Source organism: Haliotis rubra, unplaced genomic scaffold, assembly GCF_003918875.1.
Source record: "Haliotis rubra isolate DU_JTF1 unplaced genomic scaffold, ASM391887v1 Scf86, whole genome shotgun sequence".
NCBI lineage: Eukaryota > Metazoa > Mollusca > Gastropoda > Lepetellida > Haliotidae > Haliotis > Haliotis rubra.
The window spans coordinates 162500-177843 of record NW_025767590.1 but is presented as its reverse complement, the minus strand read 5'-3'; the positions used below and the strand labels follow the sequence as shown (position 1 = coordinate 177843).

At 38.8% G+C, this 15344-nt stretch overlaps 1 long non-coding RNA gene across 1 annotated transcript; it reads left to right on the top strand.

Annotated features, from left to right (window-relative positions):
• The first annotated feature begins 4686 nt into the window (after positions 1–4686).
• On the top strand, positions 4687–9076 carry LOC124262883. The gene is made up of 2 exons (XR_006894714.1): positions 4687–4835; positions 6329–9076. It is a non-coding gene; the product is annotated as an uncharacterized LOC124262883 (long non-coding RNA).
• Positions 9077–15344: the final 6268 nt, after the last annotated feature.

The following is a 15344-nucleotide window of genomic DNA, read 5'->3' as shown; positions in this document are numbered from 1 at the left end:
GAATACAGTAGTCGTGATATCATATCTACCTGAAGATCCTACACGGTAGTTTAACGTGTGAAAACAAGTTTTGACGACACGTGACCTTAGGTACTGATCGGAGAGATAACAAACGACATCATGATTGAATGAGCTCCGATCTTAGCCCTTTGGAGCATATCTGGGACAGGACTGTTCGTCGTGTACAACAAAGGGAAGAACCTGGACAGACACTTTACACGAGGAATGACGTAGAATGCCCCTTCAGAGGATCAGGAGGCTGACAGGGTGTACGGGGAGGAGAGTGCTGTCTGTCATACACTTACATGGAGGGTACACTCGATATATTGACGTTGAATCGTGTAAAACACGCCACATTACATTTTAAATGTTCACATTCACCAATAAATTCAACATTAAACATGCCAGGGCCATACTATAACAGACATGGTTTTGTAAGAAAATCAGTGTGTTTTTTATTTATAAAATGAGCAATTTTCATAATAAAACTAACGTAGATTCCATTCATTTGTCGTATTTTATGAGTCAAAGGATCATACGGGCCAGAAAAACTCAGGTTTTTCCATCGTGGCCACCATGAGAAGTTTTATGGACATTTTGAAAACATACCATTGCAAAAATACAGAGGGTGCTTAATTAAGTTCTTGTGTGCGTATGTATATGGGTGTATTTTGTGCTTGCAGCGCCTTCTTCCTTGTTAATGTAACATGAGATTGTACAGCGGTATTACGTTTTACACACTGCAAGGGTATATAGAGTATATAGAATAGTACACAGATTTATGAACATGATATAGAGGTATATAGAGCAGTGCAGAAATGTATAAATATGATATAGAGGTATATAGAGTAGTACAGAGATCATAAACGTGATATAGAGGCAGATGGAATAGCGCAGAGATTTATAAACATGATATAAAGGTATATGGAATAGTACAGAGATTTATAAACATGATATAAAGGTATATGGAATAGTACAGAGATTTATAAACATGATATAAAGGTATATGGAATAGTACAGAGATTTATAAACATGATATAGAGGTATATGAAATAGTACAGGGATGTATAATCATGATATACGAGGGGCGATCAAAAAGTATGTAGAATCACAAAGAAAACGATACAAATGCAGTTATTTTTATGTTTTATTTTTCTACATATTATCTGTCAAGCTCAAGCAATTTGGTTTTGCTATGTTCCAGTCTCACGATCCCCATTTTGTTTCACCTTTTCTCTTGGTACCTTCAAAAACGCAAAATCTACAATAAATGCATAAAAAACTTCAGGAAACAAAATATGCAAGAAATATTTTGTGTGTTTGAGATTGATAGAAGTCCCCTAGAATCACACTTAGATATCAAAGTTCATAAAAAGCAATTTGAAATTACAATCGCTTGTTAAAGTGACTCCCCCCTTCATGTTGACTGAAAGAGCTTTTTCTTGAGACACTACCCATCCCCCTTTCTGGTGATGTTATCATAAGGGCATAGCTTATTCTAATGTTTTCACTTATGCATACATGATGCTAAGGGTTCAAACTAAATACTGAATGGTCACACAAGTGTCAGCTAAAAATATATTGTAAACAGTGCCAGCTTGAATATCTGGACACAGTGTTTTTGAAAGATTAAAATGGGGGTGTCCTTAAAAAATAGCCCCCGACTAAATATAAATCAGGCAAACCAAATCTTTGACTGTTGATCGTGACGGCAAGACATCCAATACTATACTGAACATATTTTATATGACATTATCTGCGGGCATACCATTATCCAAGAGGTACCAAAAGACAAATCCTTTTTCATTTTCTGCAATTTTGTTATATTATACCCCAATGTGTTGTGATGACAAATATTTGGTTAAGCCCATTACTCACACATGTGAAATTTTGGATATGGCTTTGCTAACGATTCCTTCAAAATAAAATGGAAGCTTTTCAAACATTGGACATCGAGAATATATTTAGACTACGTACTTTTTTATCGACCCTCGTAGAGGTATATGGAATAGCACAGAGATATATACATATTATATAGAGGTATATAGAGTAGTGCAGAGATTTATAAACATGATATAGATGTATATAGAGTAGTACAGAGATTTATTAAAATGATATAGAGGTATATAGAGCGGTACAGAGATTTATAAACATGATATAGATGTATATAGAGCAGTAGAGAGATTTACAAACATGATTTAAAGGTATATGAAAAAGCACAGAGATATATAAACATGATATAGAGGTATATAGAGTAGTAGAGAGATTTATACTATGGAAGTATATAGATCGTACAGAGATATATAAGCAGGCTATAGAGTATGTTGAGTGTACAGAGATTAAAACAAAGTATAGAGGTATGCTGTGGTCCCGTCAAAATGCATGTTTTTGTGACAAAAGGTGACAAGTTAATAAAACAGCTGTGATAACAGGAAATTTTAAGAGGCTATACTGAACGGGTGAGTGAGTGAGTTTAGTTTTACGCCGCACGCGGCAATATTCCAGCTATATGACGGCGGTGTATATACAGCTCGGAGTGTTATAAAGGGGCAGAGTAGCTTATAGAGAGGTGAACGTGGTGACATAACGGTGAAACAGCTCTACAGCTATACAGAGTTGTAACACCCATTTATCCATAGTTACGTCGATCGATCCCAGTCTGTCTGTCTCGTATTCTCGTAGCCTTTCTTCTGAAACGCTGTATGCGCCAGGCGCGAGAATATGAGATCTGAGATTTGACCAAAAAAGCATTCTCGTGATAATTGTTCAATGACATGGTTCTTTTGCCAACCCCACTTGTAGTTTTGTGAGAATGCGACTTTAAAGGCAACTGACAAGGAAGATATATATCCATATAAACTCCTGTATCCTTGAATCCCTTGGGGGATTTGGACCATGGAGGAGATGGAGAAGATACGCCACGTATTTCATTTATCACATTTGTTCTGTTTATAGTTCATCTATGATACGGCACAGCTAGTTCTTTCCTCGGAAGAAACAGTCGAATCTTTTCGTTCTACAGAAGTCTTTATTGAGTTGCTTAAAAGTGACATGAAGAATGAGGTTTACATTGCGTCAGATCTGAACGAGATGCTGACACTGTCTATGGTGTAGTTCCAGACAGAATGTTTATATAGCGTGGCAACTGGGAAGGCCGTAGATATTTTTGCTTCGCTATCTCGCCCTTGTCTGTGGTCGGTTGGTTTGTTGTTTATCGCCACGTTCAACAATATATCAGCCATATGGCGGCCGTCTGTAAATAATCGAGTCTGGACTAGACAATCCTGTGATCAACAGCATGAGCATCGATCTACGCAAGTGGGATACGATGACAGCGAGTATGACCACCCGATCCCGTAAGTCGCCTCTTCGACAAGCATGGGCTTACTGAAGATCAATTCTAATCGGGATCTTCACGGGTCCCACGTCTGTGAGTGAGAGGGTGAGCCTTGCATCAAGGCGTGTCAGCTTAGTGTGGAAGGTAAACCAGGTATGTGCAGGTCATTTGATAAAACACACGGGCAATGTTATGCTGTCGACGGACTAAGAAAATATAGGGTAAAATATAGGATTATATACGATCATACGTATCTGTATATGTGCCTTCATGACCTAACCACCGGCGTGCTCTGTTTACTAATGTAGACATTAAGTAGAAAGAAGTGTTGCCCGTAATCCTAAACCCGGATCTAATATTTGCCTTTCTGTGTCTGCATGTTAGCCGCCAATTCGTATTTAAATGAGTGGCAAAACATTTACGGGAAATACGTTTACACTTGTATTTCTTGGAAACTTGCGACGAAGACGCACTAAAACACAATAATTATCGTCTGAATCATTCTGCTTGGCGAGAATAAGGTGAACCATTTAGCTAGCTAACCAGTTGTACACATGACCTACTTGAGCCGTGGCAGAGGGCGTAATTTACTTCCTCGATGATAAAAATGAGTGAGTGAGTGAGTTTAGTTTTATGCCGCTTTTTTGCAATATTCCAGCAATATCACGGCGGGGGACAGCAGAAATGGACTTCACACATTGTACCCATGAGGGGAATCGACGCTTTAACCCCTAGGCTACCCCATCGTTGTAAAAGGCATTGCTTTTTAAAGTAAGGTGGGAGGTGGGGAAGTGGTGGAGGGAGGGGGGTTGAAGATGTTGTGAGTTTGTGTGTGTTTTGTTTGTGAGCGCGTGAGTTCGTGAGCGAGTATGCATGTGTATGTGCGCGTTGTAACGTGGAGCAGCCGGGGATCGAACACCGACCGGAAGAAACATGATCATGAAAGCGGTGCGCTGCTCTTAAAAGCTCAAAGGCAATACTTCACTGCTATAATATTCTATTGATGCATACATATAAGCAGTACAGTGTTTTCGGGCGGTGGGGTAGCCTAATGGTTACAGCGTCCGCTCGACACGCTGAAGACCCGGGTTCGATTCCCCACATGGGTGCAATGTGTAAAGCCCATTTCTGGTGTCCCCCGCCGTGATATTGCTGGAATATTGCTAAAAGCGGCGTAAAACCATACTCACTCACTCACTACAGTGTTTTCAGTGTGGAGTGTTTTCAGTGTGGAATGTAATCTGATACACTTGTCCCACTGAAAATATATCACGGCGCACAATCCCTGATAATCAAATCACCTATTACACTCATGCTGTATTTACCAAGCGTCATCCAACTTTCGGTTTGTATTTATAGAATGGGATTTCCTCAGACACCCATATAAATGCGTCTCAGGCTTGCGTCCGCACACAATCATTGTGATGTGGGTTTAGGAACCTAGGTATGAGGCACATCGAAGTATTCCTGTTCCTGTGTGTAGTGCTGGCGTCAGGAGGTAAGAAGCTATCGTATACATGAACTCTGTTTATCTGCGAACAGGCATCGCTCGAAACAAGAGTCGTATCTAAAGTACTGTGGCCTAGTCCGGGGGTAGCGATGTATTAACACACGGATATACCACTGACTGGTGAATGATTTACCTCCACTGAAAGTAGATGTTTCCCCATGACTCTACACCCAACACAGATTCTGTCGCAACGGCGGACATTATTGCTGGGTGTATTTTCGACTGTTGCTCCACTTTCATTTCGTGGTATTGATAAGGGCCCGTGTCCTACTTTCGGTATTGGTGTTAGGGTATGTATGTATGTATGTATGTATGTATGTATGTATGTATGTATGTATGTATGTATGTATGTATGTATGTATGTATGTATGTATGTATGTATGTATGTATGTATGTATGTATGTATGTATGTATGTATGTATGTATGTATGTATGTATGTATGTATGTATGTATGTATGTATGTATGTATGTATGTATGTATGTATGTATGTATGTATGTATGTATGTATCATGTTATATTCATAACCTTGATATGCATGTGTTCAATGTACATATATTACATCAACCATGGTATATGTACAGTTTTTATGCCTCATGCATCAAACATGGAGTGAGTGAGTGAGCTTTTTAGCAATATTCCAGCAATATCACGGCGGGGACAGCAGAAATGAGCTTCAAACACTGGGCTTATCTGGAGAATCGAACCCGGGTCTTCAGCGTGACGAGCGAGCACCTTAACCACTAGGCGTCCCCACCCATCAACCATGGAACACATGCATCTTAGCATCATGCATTTAACATGATAAATCTACATACATATTTCGTACAACACATGCATCTTAGGATCATGCATTTTACATGATAAATATACATACATATATCGTACAACACATGCATCTAAGCATCATGCATTTAACATGATAAATATACATATTACATATATCGTACAACACGTGCATCTTAACATCATGCATTTAAAATGATAAATATACATACATATATCGTACAACACGTGCATCTTAACATCATGCATTTAACATGATAAATATACATACATATATCGTACAACACATATGCATCATACGTGGTATGTTATCAAGTTGCTGATACATTGCATGTTGCATGAACCTATGAATGGCCATATGTCATGTGCTTGATGCTACACGTGTTCCATGTCTGATGGGCGGTGGGGTATCTTAGTCATTAAATTGTTCGCTCGTCATGTCGTACAATGACGTACAATGTACATGGGTACAATGCATGATATCAGTCGTGATATTGTTAAAAGCGGCTTGAAACCATATTCAATCACTCCATGTTTGATGCACATATTGTGCGCGTATTCCTTGTTACGGGGAATATCACGTGACATGACCATGCTTACTGCCATGTCATGTCTGATGCTAGAATCTAGAACGTTGTAATCCTTGTTTTGTTTGTGTTGTGATCCTTTCTCTCATGTTCTCGTTTCACTCCTCAGCCACAGCTCATGGCGATTGTGGACGTCAATTGTGTCTTCACGGGGACAAGGTTAAGTGTGAGTGCATCAAGGGCTGTCATGGACTAGACTGTAAGCTCAGCTGCAGCGCACGGTGTGCACGAAATGAATGTAATACTTCCACAGGGTACTGCTTCCATTGCACCAATGGATCCTACGGAAACATGTGCGATCGTAAGTGCCCATCCGGATGTCATGACAACACATGTGACAGAGTAACTGGTGTCTGCAACGAGCATTGCAAAGCAGGCTCTTATGGTCAAAGGTGCAATGAGGAATGTCCACAGCATTGTAATACTGGCAGGTGTAACAAACAGACCGGGGAGTGTCATAAAGGATGTGTCACTCCCTATCGAGGCGACTTCTGTAATGAGACTACAATTTTGACGCCAAGCAAACAACATTCTGCTGCCAGTAAACCTTCATTCATCGTTATGTTAACCATCCTCCACAGTATCTGGTCTCTGTTTATTTCATGATATTTGGATGTGTGTTTATACCTGCGAGGAGAACGTTTGGGTATTTATCAAACTGTCTCCAATTTCGGATGTCGGACTCAAAAAGATAAACGATAAAAAAAGCCAAAAATAATTAATGGAGATACTATGTTGGTATCACATAATGAACATTGTTACTGTGTCATACTCTATAATGTCAGTTGTACCAACAATGTGTTATATACTTTTATGTGATTTATTTCCAGGAGTCTCGCAGTTCTTAAGTTTAGCGTACAGCTCACGAATCATGTTATGTATATGTATGTACAAGTGCATCACTGTGTTCATTTATGTATCCTTCTGTTGACATACGTAGCCTCTGCATACTGGACATATCTGTAGCTCTCTGGACATTTAAGCAATCAATAAGTTAATGTGTATGGATGTCTGCACGTCAGCTTCACAAGCGTGTAGTGTCGTATTCACTGAACATTACACAGTTGGAATTGTATAGAAAATGTGAACAGATGTTCCATATTCTGTATGCAGCAGAGTTAACTGAACAGCAGCAGCTGCAGCAGCAACAACAACACTGCTGCCTGAAGCCTGACCATGTAGTTTCTGTTCATTGTTGTATTATTGATACCTTGATGCAGGTTATAGGGAGTATCTCACATATGTGTTTTGAGAAAGTTGTTTTTAAGATGGCTGTAGATTCTTTCTCACAATTTGTACAAAGATTATAGTTTCACATAGTGCTATGAATATGTATTATATTAGTATGTATATCAGTGTCGATTTTATTATTTTAATTCTATTTTGTGATACTATTTCTCATTTATGTTTTTCTCCTCATGTTACTGGAAGGTGGTTATTCCTAGACTTTAGAAAACTTTGAACAATGAATTTATCCTTCACCCACAAACTCAATAGGATAAACTGGTCGTGAACTCTTGCTATGGTAAACTGACATGCAAAACAAAGCACACACCTGATATTGTAGTGTTGTGGTTTTCAAAATATGTAGAAAAGTGTTGAAAATATGTTGAACACATTTTGAAAAGTGTTGAAAATATGTTGAAAAGTGTTGAAAATGTGTTGTGACTCACATGTCACAATTATTGTCTACGCGTTACCAAAACACCAGGGGGTATGTTCTTTTGTAGGTCAGTTTGTTTCCGAAATGATGTTTTTATTGATGATGACCGTGCTTCCATTATTGCTATTTAATAATGAAACAAGCGTGGCCTGAACAAACTGTTTTCATACACAAAAAAGATGACCGCGATATCGAAATCATTTGAGGTGATATATATATATGCTTAGTCAGAAGGACTTGACCTTGATTTAGTTGGTCGTATTGCTGTTTCGGATGTAGTGTCAGTAATCACACGTACGACACATAGTTGGGGACACTGACATAGTGCGCATAATCATCTTTCCGCTGTGCCTTTTTCAGTGGGGTCATTTCAGTGGCACAGTTCGTTATCAAAATAAACATGCGACAAGGATTGCCCTTTGTCTTCTGACACCACAGATCGCCGAGTTGAGTTACGACCCAGGCGCGGCAGAAAATACATGTAATCGTATTGTTCAATGTTAGATTCGCTTTGTTCCCAGGTTTATCAAGACTATAGTGCTCGTGGATTTCAAAATATTACTTTTAGAAATTGATTGAGTGGTATCGCAATGAGAGTACATGCAAGTTTATCTTTCCATTACAACCGAGGGGGCAAAGCGTTCGCTCGTTATGCCGAAGACCCAGGTTTGATTCCCCAGATGAGTACAATGTGTGATGCCCATTTGCTTGAATATGTCTAAAAGTGGCATAATGGCCAAGTCACTCACTCGCTACAACCGTGATGCACAAGTAACACTCAAACTGATATTTTTTACGGGACAAAGGACACGGGCTGCCCAGGCGTCTGCAGTGCAGTAGAATTTGGTCCCCTGTTTGTAGCAGGTTGTCTGTCTTTCGTTGTACAAGGGACTATTTGTCTATTTCAACATGATCGACAACATTTCTATATCTTTATTGCTTAACGCAACAGCATCTATTTATCCTTATTGCTTAACTCGACAACATTTGTTTATCCTTATAGCTTAACTCATGACGCATGGCACACGCTGGACACAAAGAATTACGATATTAAGTTGGAGACGTACTTATAAATGGCTCCGTATAGCCAACAACTAAACAAAAAATACGAACAAGGTTTACGACACAGTCATTATCGGTCAACAGGATCTCATGGAGGTATAATTTAATGTAATAAATTCCATTGAAGTTTCATATTTTTGTTTTGATTTTATGAATGTGAGGAGGCGAACAAGACATGTATTTCATGAAGTTGGGTGTAATTCATGGGTTAACAGAACAGACTCCAATCTTCCAGACGGGTTTTAGATCAGGACATGTATACCATTGGCTTATGTGAGTGAATGTTGTATAAAGTCACCGTCACCACGTTCCTAGCATTAGTACTCTTCGGCTCTGCCGAGGCAGTGGGGTAGCCCAATGGTTAAAGCGTCCGCTCGTCACGCTGAAGACCCGGGTTCGATTCGATGGGTACAGTGTGTAAAGCCCATTTCTGGTGTCCCCCACCGTGATATTGCTGGAATATTGCTAAAAGCGGCGTAAAACCATAATCACTCACTTCGCCTCTGCAAGATGTTTTACACTAAGGTTTGGTTTCAATGGATACCTGTGTGCATATCTTGGAATGAGGTGTCAGCTTGACCCTTAAAGATGAGAGAGGAAAATGATGCATGTATTTTCATGGAAAAAGTTAAACTGAAGCCGGGCTGGTCTGACTGAATCACAATGAAATGTAAATATTTACACGTAAGGTATACCTTTGTTATCACCAGCTGCTGCTGTGTAATCGATGTTGGTGCAATTGTATCAGTTTGCCGTTGTGGGATGTGGGTATCTGTGGTAATGACTGTTGTCCGACTTTGATATCCTCTAGTTCTGAATTATTTATTTTACTTTTTCATACGGGAAATCGATTGTACTTGGACCTCGGTAATACTCTGAATATTCATTTAGATTATACATGTAGTATCTTTTTCTGGAGCCCATGGCTCGTGGATAGTTTGCAAGTTCCAGTTAATATAGTCGTACCTGCAGGAACAAATCAGCCGTACCACTGAGACAACGAGCAGAATGACCGGACTATGTATTAACGCCTTACTCAAATATAACAGCAGTATAGTGTTGGTATGTAAATGTAACCTGTGATTGATATTATGAGTATCGACCTGTTGGGTTATAATGACACACAAGTCACCCAATCAACTCGACCACCGATCCAATAGTCGCCTCGTCGCAGTGTGGTATGTGGATCATTGTTCCAGTTGGTTCGCCTCTACCAGATGTTAGATTAAACAGGCCGCCCGCTAGCTGCTGAAATATTGCATAGAGCGGCCTTTAACAACATTTAATTACTCAGATGATTCATGAAAAGGAGATGATGATGTATGAGACATTGTCAGCTGCTGAGGTTTATTTGCAAACACTTGTTGTTTAAAATAAGATAATAAGATTTAATGAAGAAAGCTGTCCAGCCGACGGTGTTCTTAAATAACGTATGTCTCAGACATATTCGGATTACAATGGTCATTTTGACAATCATATACTACCAATTTGTTTTCTAAATGCTCGGCATTATATTGATCGAAGTACCGTTATTCTGATGGATATCATTTCGAGACATCGAACATTGTCCAAGGTTTCGTGTATGTTACGAAAAAGTCGAATAAAGTTACTTGCGAATTTGTGGGATGTTGTGGGTTACTCACAAAACAACGGTCAATTAAGATTTTGTTTCGGGGCTGCCTCATGTTTCATGGGCAGCCAGCGCCAACATCAGTAACCTCTTTCTAACGACTAGATTTACCCAGGTGTTATCTAGGGAACACGGGTGGCCCCCATAAACGGACACGTCGTAACATATCTGTCATATTGTTCAAGGCGATATTGAACCCAGACAACCCACTATTCTTGTGTAAGGTTACACGGACAGCCTCCCACAGAAACGAACACGCCGTGATATATCTGTCATATTGTTCAAGGCGATATTGAACCCAGACAATCCACTAATCTTGTGTAAGGTTACACGGACGGCCTCCCACAGAAACGAACACGTCGTGATATATCTGTCATATTGTACAAGGCGATATTGAACCCAGACAACCCACCATTCTTGTGTAAGGTTACACGGACGGCCTCCTACAGAAACGAACACGTCGTAACATATCTGTCATATTGTTCAAGGCGATATTGAACCCAGACAACCCACTATTCTTGTGTAACTTATTTATTATTACAATGTAACAGTTTCTTCACAACAGACTTGACATTTCTCTAATGTTACGTAAACCTTTCACTTGGAAACCAATGTACGCACGTACTTGGCTTGACAAAAAATTAACATATAATATCTCTGCAAACGTCACCTACGCTTTAAGGCAATGTGTCCCGTTTCGATACTCTGACTCCGAAGTTCAATTCCGGTAGAACAGAGAACAAATCCAGATTTTCCGGGCTTATTTCAAACTATGAAGTGCATATATATGTACAATTACTATGCATATGAAGCATTTAAAGTAATATGTATATGTATCTATATCCATATCAGGGTGTTGTAACGTGCTACTTAGTTCAAACTGGATCCCAGAATGTATTTATACAGCATTAAAATATAACCTATAAAATATAATGCAACGCAGATGACGGCATTCCAGATCATGAAGCTATATTTCAGACAGCCCAACACAGACAAGAAGATATATGTAAAGAATTATTCATCCAGTGTTTTTCTCTCCTACTGCAATCTCCCTCAATTTTGTATGTCTCTATTACGTGTTGTATGTATACATATTGAATTGTGCAATTGTGAAAGCCGTGGAGGGCTCTCCAAGTCGGAAAACATCTTCCCCAAATACCGTTCAATTCATGCGAATAAAATTATTTAAATCGCAGTTAAAAGTTTGGAATGCTTATACATGCTGTGGTGTTGAATATTATTTGTGTGGAGTTATAATAAAGACCCATATTTTAGGTTCTCTATATATTTATGGCTGAGAATAAACATAATTATAGGTTGTCAGATGTTATTCATATAAAAAGCTCCCGCAGAGAGTAGGCATATTTCCATAGAAAGGAAACCTTTAACCACTGTGCAGACCATGCAGTCAAACAGCCACTGTCCTCACTGAAGCATAACACTAACCATAAAAGATTTTAGGCAAATGTTGACGTTAGCAGTCTAGTGAACGACGCCCCTCATTGCTGGTAATAACAAAGCGCCGTTTCGCATCCACAATATTGCTGCGTGCGACGTTTGATGAATATCAAACCACAAGAAAGGAATTTTTACTCTACTCTTTATTTCATAAAATTCTGTGTCAAAATGTATAATGTTTACAGATCGTAGTGCATCCTTATTTACATTCGAAGGCACAATGGAATACATTAATATTGAAAGTCTGCACCAAAATGTCTAATGACAGAGAATGTGAGGCCGGTCCTCCAGAGAGATTCCCAAATAACACAACAGTTCTGTCAATGTTTCCTTGTACTACATATGCTCCCAGAAAACAAACGAATAAACTTTGCATTAATTTGATAAGTAAACAAGCAACATAAAAATATTCAAAGTGAAACAGAATACGGCGGGGGAATAACAGAAGACAGAACAATTGTTTGTTCAAACTGAAACGATAAGAGGTTGCAAGTAAAGCTTCATTTGATTACACATGTATATATAACTACAGCATGTCAGCAGAGTACAGGTTATCTACAATGTATATATAAGTACAAACACACATATAAAATGCATTAATAATAATGTCATATTTGAAACCTGCGAACATCCGATGACTCACAATAACGTACAACAACGTATTATTGAATTTAACAATGGTACACATGTGTTTTTAGGAACAATAGCTTACATGTGTGTTTGTGGAACAATGGTTTGCATGTGTTTGTGGAACAATGTGTTGCATGTGTTTGTGGAACAATGGCCCACGTGTGTTTTTGGAGCAATGGTTTACACGTGTTTGTGGAACTATGTTTTATATGTAACATATGTTATATTTGGGATTCCCCTTTATGGTAAAGTACAGATTCTAGTACTTTTGTTGGGTTGAGTCCCATCCAAATATAACAAATGTTACATTTCGCCATTTTCTAAATGGCATTTTGTATTTCATATGTTATATATGGGTTTGTACAACAATGGTTTGCATGTGTTTGTGGAACAATGGTTTGCATGTGTTTGTGGAACAATGGATTATTACTGCTATAGTAAAGAGCTGATTGGTGGCGTGTACCTTCATCTTGTGACCATGGACGGCATTCTCAGTATCACACTTCAGGTGTAATTCAAGTTAGAGCTTTAATACGACGTGTTATTGAATTTATCTCCTTGTCAACGACATCATTACGATTACAAACGCTCATAAGACTTCTCCATTTCAATTGCATTGGAAAACACGTGTATTTTATGTGTGTAAAGTAAACAATTTGAGGCGATTGATAAGAACGGGAAGTAACGAACCTGAAGGAAGCCAGATCATAAGCCCACCCTTGACATTCATGACACTCAAAATATTCTACATTCGTTGTAGTTCCTCACAGATCCTTGGCAAGCAATAGAAAACTGTTGATCTCCCCGAAATAGACTCTCGTGGGACCACAGACATAAGTCTGTTGCTCATGTTTTAAATATGCCATACTTAGTCTTCTACGATTATTATCTTTAAAGTAGTGTCAGCTCCCGAAGGACCAGCTCGCTTTTTTTTAACCATTTGTGTGTCTCAAAAGCAAATCTGTACAACGCTACAACGCAATAGTATTGTTACTTGTTCTTATAGTATCGATTGGCTTCCTTTCAAAGAAGACTGTTCAAAGATCTTAATGGTTTTTAGTGGAACATTAAGAGGTACTTTTGTTCACCTGTTTACATTACAAGTCGCAATCCAAGGATAAACATGGACTGAACCATCATTAGCTGCACAATGTGAACCAACGTTGCGATGAAAGGAGGTTCAACAGGGATACTGACTCATCTGAAATATGAGGCAATGGAAGCATCACAGCATCACTTCCCAACATTTATCTCTCTTTTAACGGTTGCTTCTATCATTCTAACACTTTTGTTATTTTGGAAATCCATGCAAATGTTTTTGGTGTTTGCTGTTTAACGCCACACTCAGCAATGTTCCAGTTCTGTAAATAATTGAGCCTTGACCAAACAATCCAGTGATCAACAGCATGAACTACCCATGCAAATGAAAGATACATCCCCACTGTCGGAAAGTATTACAACATGTGTATATGAGACGTTTGTGATTTCGGAACAGATAGTCTGTAACTGTTGGGCAGTATAGATATTGGCCATGAGTTGTGGAACAATGGTCTACATGGTTTGCACGTGTTTATGGGACAATGGTTTACATGTGTTTGTGGAACAATGGTTTACATGTGTTTGTGGAACAATGGTTTGCATGTGTTTGTGGAACAATGGTTTGCATGTGTTTGTGGAACAATGGCCCACGTGTGTTTTGGAGCAATTGTTTACACGTGTTTGTGGAACTATGTTTTATATGTAACATATGTTATATTTGGGATTACACTTTATTGTAAAGTACAGATTCTAGTATTTTTGTTGGGTTGAGTCCCATCCAAATATAACATATGTTACATTTCGCCACTTTCTAAATGGCATTGTTTATTTCATATGTTTTATATGGGTTTGTACAACAATGGTTTGCATGTGTTTGTGGAACAATGGTTTGCATGTGTTTGTGGAACAATGGATTTTTACTGCTATAGTAAAGAGCTGATTGGTGGCGTGTACCTTTATCTTGTGACAATGGACGGCATTCTCAGTATCACATTTCAGGTGTAATTCAATTTGGAGCTTTAATACGACGTGTTATTGAATTTACCTCCTTTTCAACGACATCATTACGATTACAAACGCTCATAAGACTTCTCAATGGTTGACTACTGTAACAATAACTGACTAATTGGTGACTTGTGCCTTTATCTTGTTATAATGGACGGCATTCTTACTATCACACTTCAAGTATAATTCATTGTGAATCAAAGCTTTTGGTTTGCATGTGTTGGTGGAACAATGACTGGAATGTGTTTGTGACACAATGGTTTCCTACTGTTACGGTAAATGGTTGATTGGTGATGTGTACCTTCATCTTGTTAAAATGGACGGTATTCTCATTGACATATTTCAGGTGTGATAAAATATGGAGCTTTTACGCTTTAACGATAACTCTATTCGTCATGGCACAACGATCTGAAGAAGCCCGCCGTCAGTCACTCGAAGAAGCACAGTTGATCACACCGAGGGTTTCAGCAATTGATAATACCAGTATCAAATAATTTCCAGTGCCATTTAATGATGATTTACCACCTGTTTCATTGTACAATCTTGTAACGAACAACTACGCTCGGTATTACATGAACATATACAACAGCTAATTGAAATGTATCACAGTGTTAGGTTTGTCTTACAATATAGGGATGA